Source organism: Falco punctatus, assembly GCF_963210335.1.
Source record: "Falco punctatus genome assembly, chromosome: 13".
Lineage (NCBI taxonomy): Eukaryota > Metazoa > Chordata > Aves > Falconiformes > Falconidae > Falco > Falco punctatus.
In genome coordinates this window covers 29,426,945-29,436,749 of record NC_137593.1, presented here as the reverse complement: position 1 = coordinate 29,436,749, position 9,805 = coordinate 29,426,945, and the positions used below count along the sequence as shown (strand labels likewise).

General features: G+C 49.6%; 1 protein-coding gene across 7 annotated transcripts in view; it reads left to right on the top strand.

The window, feature by feature from the left end:
* Positions 1–5,716: 5,716 nt before the first annotated feature.
* The window catches only part of FARP2 (FERM, ARH/RhoGEF and pleckstrin domain protein 2), an 81,514-nt gene continuing 77,425 nt past the window's right edge, over positions 5,717–9,805 (top strand). For 2 of the 7 annotated variants that reach the window (XM_080410382.1, XM_080410383.1), the window contains exon 1: positions 5,722–6,550. The gene's annotated coding sequence lies outside the window, so the exon portion shown is untranslated. Of the gene's footprint in view, positions 6,551–9,805 lie in introns of all 7 variants that reach the window. The other 5 variants (XM_080410384.1, XM_080410380.1, XM_080410381.1 and 2 more) reach the window with 5 other exon arrangements.

Below are 9,805 nucleotides of genomic sequence, written 5' to 3'. Positions count from 1 at the left end.
TCAGGTTTATTTAGCAGTAAAATAATTGCCACGTGTATCTGTGAATAGGGTTTGTAGATCACAGATCTACAAACACTAATCACAAAAGAGCTAAAAATAGTAATTCTTAATTTTCCCTTTTGTTCTGAAGTATCCTGTCTACGAAACAGGACTAGGCTTTTCTCTCCTTTATGTTCAAGATAATTTTTATTGAAATGTATTCTTATTCACTGGGCTTTTATGTAGTTGTGTCGACTAAAGCTGATTGGTATGTGAAAAAGAGGTGGTCGGTTTTTCTCGTTAAGAATTTCAGCTTTGGGGAGCTGTGGTTTCTGTTTGGTGGTGTCGTGGTCCGTTGTTTCCCCCCCCCCCCCCCGAGCAGTTTTTGATGATCCTGGAAGCACCGCACAGGCTGCGGCTGGACTGAACGGTAACACGCACCAGCCTGGTGGTGTAGAAACAAAAAGAAAAAACGCTGGGGGGGGTGGGGGTGGGGGGGTGGTTTTCTGACACTCCCGGGTCTATGGGGTTTGGGGTTTTTAGGCTTTGCTCCTTCAGCTGTGCTTGGTTAACCTCACGGTGCAGGTGTGCTGGGCAACAACGAGAAATACATTGCACAGTTGGAGAAAACGTTGTTTCACAGCTGCTTATTGTTTAGTCAAGAGACCCAACGGCGCCGAGCGGCCGCGGGCCGGGTCCCAGCGCAGGAACGGCAGCTCCGGGGCGCTCACGGCCCCGCGCCGCGGCAACAGCGCCCGGGCGGCGGCGGGTGGCGCTGGGCCGGTGCGCAGCGTGCGGCCGGGGGGGGGGGGGGGGGAGGGGGGGAGGGGCGCAGGCGCAGACAGGGACGTGCTGGGGCCCGGCCCCGGCCGTGCGGGAGGCGGTGGCAGAGCCCGTGCGTGCGTGCGCGCACAGGTACGGACATGTGCCGTGCTTGATTTGTTTAATTGCCACTTTCACCATGAGGGCGAGCTTAAAATACATGTGCGATTGTGAAAGTCAAATTAGGTGACTGCAAAAAAGGATTGCGATTTTTTTTTTTCTGCTAGCAGACTCGCAGAATTTTTCCCTCGATGTAAGTGCTCGCGCCTGTTCTAAAGAGTCGGTTAATGCTGAATGTTTAATTCTAAGTCGCGGTCTGAGGTTGCTGGACTTCGCACTTTGCAAAGGACGGTGTAACTGGTGGGTACGGTCCGTGTAGGAGGGCTCCTGAAAAATGCCCCAGAGGGGAGTAACTCGAAAAGCCCAAAGAGGAAGAAGCCCTGTGAGAGGTGCTGTAGGACAGTTGGGGTGGGGGAGGCAGAGGTAGTTAAGATTGGAAGTGGAACCCCCCATGCATGGAGTCTACAAATTCCCATAGCATGGAAACTAGTTTTTCTAGTTGGTTTAGCAAGATGTTGCTAATGGTGAGTAGTGCCTTTGACATATCTCTGCCAGCAGAACAAGGCATATTGTGCCAGTTTTTGAAGTATCTTTATTTATTACTGTTGCAGAACGGTGTTTCTCCTGTGCCTCCAGGTCAATTTTAACAGTAAGGAGTCTGGTGTAAGCGAGTGATTCTGGAAAGTGGTATGTACAGCTACGTCTGTGTTATTCATTCCACGTGCTGATCATGGGGATCAAATCTCTGGTTATCCAGAAATTCCTGTTCACATGGGCTTGAGTCTTTTGCCCTTTGCTTACAACAGTATTGGTTAAATTCTATGATTTCACTCTTTTTCATATTTTCCTGCCATCTGGGGTGAAAGTGGGCTGTGAGTACTGAACTACACCTGGCTGTGATTGCTGAAATTGGCTTGGGTTTCCTGTTTGAGAAGTGGTCTGATGCAATTCTGAGCTGTTAGGTAGACAACTTGTTTATCACTGATGAGGCAGGTTGAGGAATGATTTGGCAATCCACGCAGACCAGTCTCTATGAGATGTCTGAGTCAATGTGGAAGGCGATCCAGAGAATGGGTCAGTGAGACAAGGCAATAAGCCTCCTGCTTGGTTCTGCCACACAGACCATCGCAAACTACAAGGAACCTGACTGATCTCTTCCGAGATGAAACACTTTCAGATCAGGAATACGACCAGGGTAGTCACTAATTGTCATGACAGCCAACGAAGATGTGAACACACTTGTGGAAATGATATTTTTTTCCCTTGGTGGACCTCTGAGGTGTTCTATGGCTGGTACTGTGACACCAGGTCCTCAAAGGTGATGGGAAAGAAGAGTGATCATCCTGTGGAGAAAGCTGCCAGCCCTTGCAGTTCCCCCTGATGCTAGGGTTAGGGTTAGGTTAACGAGGTGTATGGCAAATTGCTGAATATCTCTAGGTAGTAATTGATGGGAGAATTGTAGTACAAGGCACTGCACCAGCTGGAACCAAAGTAGGACCGTGGCAGTGAACTGTGGTATTCACAGCTCTGTGAACTGCCACTCCCCACCCCAGATTCTGGTGTTTCGGTCGACCTACTTGCAATGAAATCCATACCAGTCCGTCTCCAAATCTTTGGCCTGGGCATGCCTACGCATGTTGTCATTATAGAGTCCCAATATAACACGCTAGAGAAGTGAATTGGTGATGTGCAGCCCAATTAAAGCAGGGAAGTGTGGTGTACATGATATAAACACTGGCTTAAATGGTTGTTATCTTTCCATTCTCAGCTATACCTATCTTCTGCTATAGACAGGAGGGGAGAAGTAAGTTTTTGGAATTTTTTGCCTTGTTATTATGAGGTAGGAGACCTCTAAGAAACAGAACTTTGCGGTATGTATTTGGAAAATATGTGCTAATAAAATTAAAAATTATAGCAATAGGTATAATTTTTCAGACTGCAGAGTTTCTCTTTGCCAAGATGAAGAATTTGAACAGGAAGAAGCTTTTCCAGCTGCTGTTTTTCTTGGTTGGGTAAGTCTTTTCCAAAGAACTTTCCTCCACCCTCATTCAGGGGGTGGTTAAAGAAGGACGTGACATTGTAGTGTAGTAAAAGCGTAATCCTAATTGTCCCATTCGGGCCAAGAGGAGAACATGGTGTCAGTTATCTGTAGTATTAGTTGAGTGGATGAGTTATACCTCATTATCAGATTTTATCTCACAAGGATAAAATTGTACTTTGTCCTGACGCTGCATCCTTCCAAAAGCAACAGCTGACTTTCAATTCTAACAACATTATTCTTCTAGCTTTGTTCTCTGAACTTCCTCCTCCTGCAAAGGATTCAACCACGCTGCCTGGATGGTCAGAAGGTTTGCCTTCATGGGAGCCAAGGAAATTCAGAGGTCTTTGTGGACAGCTGTGAAGGACGTTCTGAGTCTGTGTGTGATGGGTCAGATAACCATCCATTCTCTCAGATTCACCGCGCACCACGTCTCAAGGATGCTCCGTGTGTTCCAGCTGCTGAGCGTTTGTGCAAATGCTTGAGTGTGTAGGACAGAGGCTCAGCTCAGTAAGGCACTTCTGATTTGTGCTCTGGCTGGTTGGGGGAATCGCATCATCTGTTCTTGAGCTGTCCTCTGCCAGATGATTTGGTGAGCGCAGAGGGCAGAGCTGTCATCTTCTAGCTTGTAAAAGTGCAGTGTTGTCCCTTCTTGTCCCTTCTCCTGCTTCTGGTGGAACTGAAGGTGGTAGGTGGTGCCATGTCCCTTCATAGCCTGGTCCTAAGCATGCAGGTGGGAGTGTGAAGGTGGGTGGTGACTTCTCTAACAGAAGTCATCACGTGTTGCAGTGACTTTTATGTATGTTTATATATATAAGAAAACCTGTCATAGAAAGGTTTTAGCATTTGGGCAGCAATAGCTGCCAGGTGCCATCAGCATGGATGGTATTGTCTGCCCTCAGGAATTTGAAATGCAGGCAGGAAAAGGAGAGACTTCTTAAGGTTCAGGTTCATGGCAAGTAAACTTGTCTCAGAGGAATACCTGTGTGTCCTGCTAAACTCCTCGTGCTGTGATGGAAAAGAATTTTTTTGCCTGTGTGGGTAGAAAAGCTAGAAATGGGCTGCATGTGGAAACAGAGGTACTGGGTATGTGGACACTTAAACATGCAGAACCTTCAGTGCCTTTTCATTACCGGATTGTTTCAGTGCAGTAAATTACATGCATTTTGTGTGAGCAATAAAAGTCAGCAATATGCGGCAAAGCGTAAACAGCAGGGTGTTGACACTTCTAAAAACTTTACTATATCTGTAATTATTGCTTCCTTTCTCTGATTGTTATCATATGTTGCTTTTAAGGTGAAGGTGATCACATCAGATTTGTTTTCCAACCTAGCAACAGCTGCTTTTTTGCACAAGAAAATTTTTGTGCTCTTTTTAGATGTTAAAGTAAGTGATTGAAATGAAGATTACTCTGAAGTGTCTGCACTTTAAAGGATGTTAAACCTTATTAGCACTTAAGCTGCAAATAAAATCAACTGTTCCATTTTCATTGCCTATGGAAGTGCAATGCAAATGGTAGGCAAAACAGGATACTGAAACATCCATTTCAGTAATGAAAGCACTTCAGTTTGTTTGAATCACAGCTGTATTACGAATGGAGTTATCTAAAATGATGCGTATTCTTCTGCAACTTTCCTGATTTTTTTTGTACACATGAGATTCTTCAGCTCTATTTCACTTCTTAAGGAGAAGAAATAATGGGACATTTTTAAAACTTTGTGTCTTCTTTTCTTTTTAAGAGATGAGAATGTTGCTAGTCAGGAATTACTCATTGAATTTGTGAGTTGCTTCTTTCTGTGGGTGAGAGTGATGAAGCTGCTCCCAGTTGAAAGGGCTATTCTACATTATTTATGTGTTTTGTTAATATAAAAGTCATATGCTCTGCTAATACTTTGGTTTTCAAATTGTTGTGAAAAAGTTCTCAGAAACAAGGTGGCTCTTTGCATTTCTTGTGCTATTGGCCCTCCAATCCTTTCCTGGAGAAATCCAAGTATTTCTCTAATTTCTGTTGCCTCTTATCCTGAATAGCAGGCTCTAGTGCGATGTTGTCCCTCGGCGTGACTGGTGGAGTTTGTCCAGGGCTGGACCCTTTTGGGAAGAGTTGTCCTGGCCCCTTTCTTGTCAGCCAGCCTTGGCGGCTACTTCTGGACAGGCTGGGAATCTGGGGGGTGCAATGCTCCGTACGGGCAGAGCTCTGCTCCTCGCAGGCTGAAGTTCCTACAGTGTTTGGCTCTTTGTGTTACTGAGGGACAGGCTTACTGGTTGGGGATGTTTGGGTGGTCTTCAGCCTGTTTGGCCATTGGCAGCACCTTTAGCCTCCGTGCTGGATCTCAGCGTGCGGGTGGAGCCTCCGTGCCCCCTCTCCCATCCCGTAGTGCCCTGACTCTTCCTACCAGTTGTCTGTAGGTACCAGAGAGACTTAACTGAACGAAGACCTGAAATGTTTGTTATTCAAAGCAAAATGTGAGATTTGTTGCCTGCATCTCAGTGGCAGGTTAATGGAATGGTACCTTCCCCAGCAGCGTTCTCCCCTGCAAATGGGGTTAGCCCCCCCCCCCCCCCCCATTAGCCCCCGGCCCAGCGTGCCTCTGGCTCGGGGTGCCCCGAGCGTGCGGCTGGGGGATCTTGTGTTCCTGTGCTGGGGTGGGGGCAACGGACAGCCGCTCTGTGAGCTACCTGCCCTTCAGCTCGGCCAGCGAGGGATTTGACGTAAATATTCCTTTGAAGCTTCCAACCCCGAGCGCCCTGTTCATGCTGGAAAAATGTGCCGGGGGTTGACTTTTTTTAAAAAAAAAAAAAAAAAAAAAAAAAAAAAACAACACCTTTAATTTTTAATAACCCCGAAAGTCCGTCGGAGCTGCCCGGCCGGTGCCGCAGGGAGGAGCGGGCCACGGCAGCCCTGCGGGCGGCGCGGGACCGGGGACGGTATGTTCGGGCGAAGGGGCCGGTCGCTCCCGGCGGGCCCAAGACCCCCGCGCTCCCCCAGGAACGGGGAGTCCGCCGCGGCCCCGCTGCCGGCCCCCGAGTCCCCGCCCCCCAGCCCCGGACAGCCAATGGCGGCGCGGGGCGGGGCGGTGGCGGCGCGGGGCCGGGGCTCGTGCGGCGGCGCGCGGCGCGGTGGCCCTCGGCGGTGAGGTGAGGTGAGGCGCGGCGGGGCCCGCGGCTCCGGGCCGCCCTGACAGCCGGCCCTGCAGGCCGGGCGCTGAGGGGGGTCCCCAGCCCCCGGGCGGGCCTTGGAGCGGGGCTGCCGGCCGGCGGTGACCCAGGCCCGGCGGCGCGGCGGGGCCCGGCGCGGCTCGGCCCGCCTGCGCGTCTGGCGCTTCCGCCGCCCGCGGCCGCTGTCGGGCGCTGCGGCCCCGGGCGGAGGCTTTCGCGTAGGAGCCCGGCCGGGGCAGGGGCCCTCCCCGCGCCCCTGGGGGGGGCGCGGTCCCCGCTCTTGCCGCCCTGAGGACGCGGCGGGCTGTGGCTGGCGGGGGGCTGCGGAGCTCCTGCTCGGCGCGCTGCCGAGGGCCTGGCCGGGCGGCTGCCTTCTCGGGCGGGGAGCGTCTGGGCACTTGCGGCCGGCCCGGCCCCTGCCCCTGCGAGGGACGCCCGGAGCTCGCCGAGGCTGCGCGGGGCTGCTGCTGCATCGCCCTCGCTCCCTGCTGGCAGGTAAAGCGCTCCTGAAGCCGCGCTCATCCGCTGCGGTCCTTCATCCTCCATCCAGGCAAGCGGCAGGGAGCCCCGAGCCCCACCTTGTGCTGCCGGCGGGGTCGGCGTTTGTAAGGGGAGCGGGGGCCCGCGGGGGGCGGCTCTGGCTGCGGCTGGACGCTTATCGTCGCTTCATCCCCCTTCGTTGTAGTTGTGGGATTCCTGATGTGTCGGTTGGTGCCATTTTGCTGTAGTGATGCTAATGGGGTGTTACTGCCTGGTGAAAAAATAAGAGTAAAGTTTGCTTCTGGTGGACTGAAGGGACCTGATTTGAGAGCTCCTGCTGAGACCGCTCCCTCGCTGCTCTGTGCAGGCTCCCACTGAGTGCAGGTGGTGGGGATCCCTTCCTATGGGAGGCACGGATCAACCTGCTCACACCGGGGAGCTGGGAGACTGGTGTTACTTCAGACCAGCCTTCTGCACAGGCAGGGGATGGAGCATCGTGGTGACTTTGTGACTGACCAACAGACACTGTAGTCGGAGGAGTTCCTTTGAAAGCCCGTGGTATCTTGAGCGGGCATACCCTCAGGTGGAAGCTGCCTTTCCAGGTTTGCTGCTAGCTGAAAACTACTGGTTTGCTTCTGAAAAATAAGTTTATTGCATCCAAGTAGAAGATAAAATTCATTGTGGTTTCGAAGTTATTTCAAAAAGGCAATAAAAAGTACATAGCTACTCAAAGTTTGTAAATTTTTGTACCATTTGCTCCATCAATTGGGGCTGAGAGCGATGGTCGTTCTGTTACTGTTCTTCAGGAAGCTCGTTAAGCTTTGGTGCCTGGTCCCGATTTATAGGAAATTATCAGGATAAACACTTAGTGCAAAGAAGTTTTGGGTGGGTGAATGCAAGGAAGAAGATTTTTTCCTTAGAACTGCTAATATTGTGGTAACATTGCATTGTAGTTTTGCGTTGATGAGAGGGTAAATGAGACCTTGTTCAGCTTGCCTGGCGTGGGAGGCTTTCGGTGCTGTTGGACACTTTCTCTGCTTTGCCCGCAGAGCCTCTCTTCCTGGTGCTTGCAGCCTGTCAGGCTTCACTCTTTCGTTTTCCTGCATGTTCCATTTAGTCAGCCCCTTTAACTGAAATACTTCCTCAATCATGGCACAACTGTTTTTGTTAAAAAATGTCATTTATAGTCAGCTTACATAAAACATGATACGTTTCTATAATTGGTGGTGAAACTGGAAATAGTGATTGGCTTGGTTAGTACTTCTCACACTTCTGTTTTTTGAGGCAATCGGAGCAGGTCAGGCTATTTGGGAATTTTTAGTAATTGTAATGGCTTTAATAGCGTGCACCGGAGAGGAATTGGATGTGGCGTGGAGAAATGCTTTCAACTGCAGTACAGCGGGCAGGGCCCTGCTTTTCTAGGGAAATGTGGCTTGCTTCTGCATGTTGTGTTTTCTGCCTAGGTGCTTGTTAGACCTTTAAAATATCAGTATATGCTGGCTGGAGACTAGTCTAGTGGTAAGTATTTTTAGGAAAGCGTCCTTAGCCCCCCTGGGTTCACTCTTCCTGTTTAGACCTGTGAGGAAGGACTTTGACATCTGCAGTTTCTGTTTGATGTGACTTTGGTCTCTCCTTGCTGGTATCTAAAGCTAGTAGAAATACCCAAGATCTCCTCGTTTAGCCTGGAGTTGGCTGGCCTGCCTGCCTTGCCTTTGGGAACTCGCTGGCTTCTGCTAGAGGCGAGGCTGCCAAAGCCTCTCTGCCATGAGGCTGCTCCCTGTGCTACCTTGGCTGTCACTGCTCATGTCTTTTTCCTTTTGAGTAACTGCAGCGTCTGTCCCTTCTAGTAGCTCTTTATTCAGAATGGGATGAGTGTGTTCATGGAGTACTAATTGTAAGAGCAGCTGTGTAATAAATAGCCTTGTGAAAAGTGTAACTGATTCTGAGCAGCTTCAGTTGCATCTGAATGGTAGTAGCAAAATTTTACCATGTGGTTAAGTTACAAGGACACAGTATCAAGGCGGTATAGATGACACAGAGCTATGGTTTCTCTTCAGATTAGCAGTTAGAGGTGTAACCTGGGCAGCTGGCCCTGCTGATTTTTGCTGTTGCAGTGATTTTAAAACTTAAAAGTTTTTCTCCTTTGCTGCATGGCCACGCAAACTGGGAAGTTCAGTGAAAAGATGTGCGCAAAACAGTCTAAGAAAGAAAATTTCTGCTAATTTGTCACCTTAAAACTGGTAGGTTAGGCACTGGGCAGCGTACACACACTTCTAAGGTTGTGATCATCCTTCTCACACTTTCTCGCTGTGTGTGTTGTCAGTTGGGAAACTGGAGGTGTCTCTGCAGTGGTCTTGAGCTCCATCATGGCTTTGCAGCACTCACAAGGGCTCTGAGAGACACCTAAGCCAAACAAACCTTGTAGTGTAATTAGGAAGGAGGCAGCTGCCTCCTCTCCTGTGACAAGTTTATCTGTACAGGTGTCTGCAAGTATAAAAAGAAAAAAACCCATAAAGCTGAAATCCACTGTTCTGCAAGCCAGGAAGATGTTTGACCAGTCTCAGTGGGTACAAAGATTAATACCTACCCTGCCCCCCCCCCCCCCAATTTTTGACTACATGTGTGGTTGGCTCCACTTAGATTCACAGTGCGGACTGCCTGCCTACTCAAAGCGTAGAGGGACAAAGGAATGTTTTCATGATCTGCCTCACTCCTTTTTAGACAAAACACGTTTATTATGAAACAGTAATCTAACACTTCATTGAATTTTTTGTAGTGTGGTGGCCATGCAAAGGCTGCCCCAGCATCAGTATCCCCGTACTTTTGGTGGTTCAGATGGAGTGTGATATTTGGGAAATGCAACCAGAAGCACTGAGGAGCCTGTATGTTTCTGCATGTATTTCTGCTGAGTGCCTTGCACGCTGTTGCCAAATACTTTATGCCAGTGGCTTTGTTGGGCACATTGCATCCTGAGCACACGTGCCTCACATTCATGTCGACCCTGCTGCAATCCCTGTGCAAATATTGCCACTGTTCCTGTGGCGTGGAGAGCTGGGGAGGCATGCAAGTCTTTTTCCCCTGTGTCAAATTAAAACATTTGCTTTTCAACAACTGCCACTGAACCATGAAAGTAAGGATCAAGATACAAGAGTCAGCCTACTTGAACTAGTGTAGATTTCTGTAATTGAGATTTTTGTCCACTGACTTAATCTGGGTACAGTGTGGGTTTGCTAATAAGGTGAAGAACTGTTATCTGCTGCAGAAATCTGC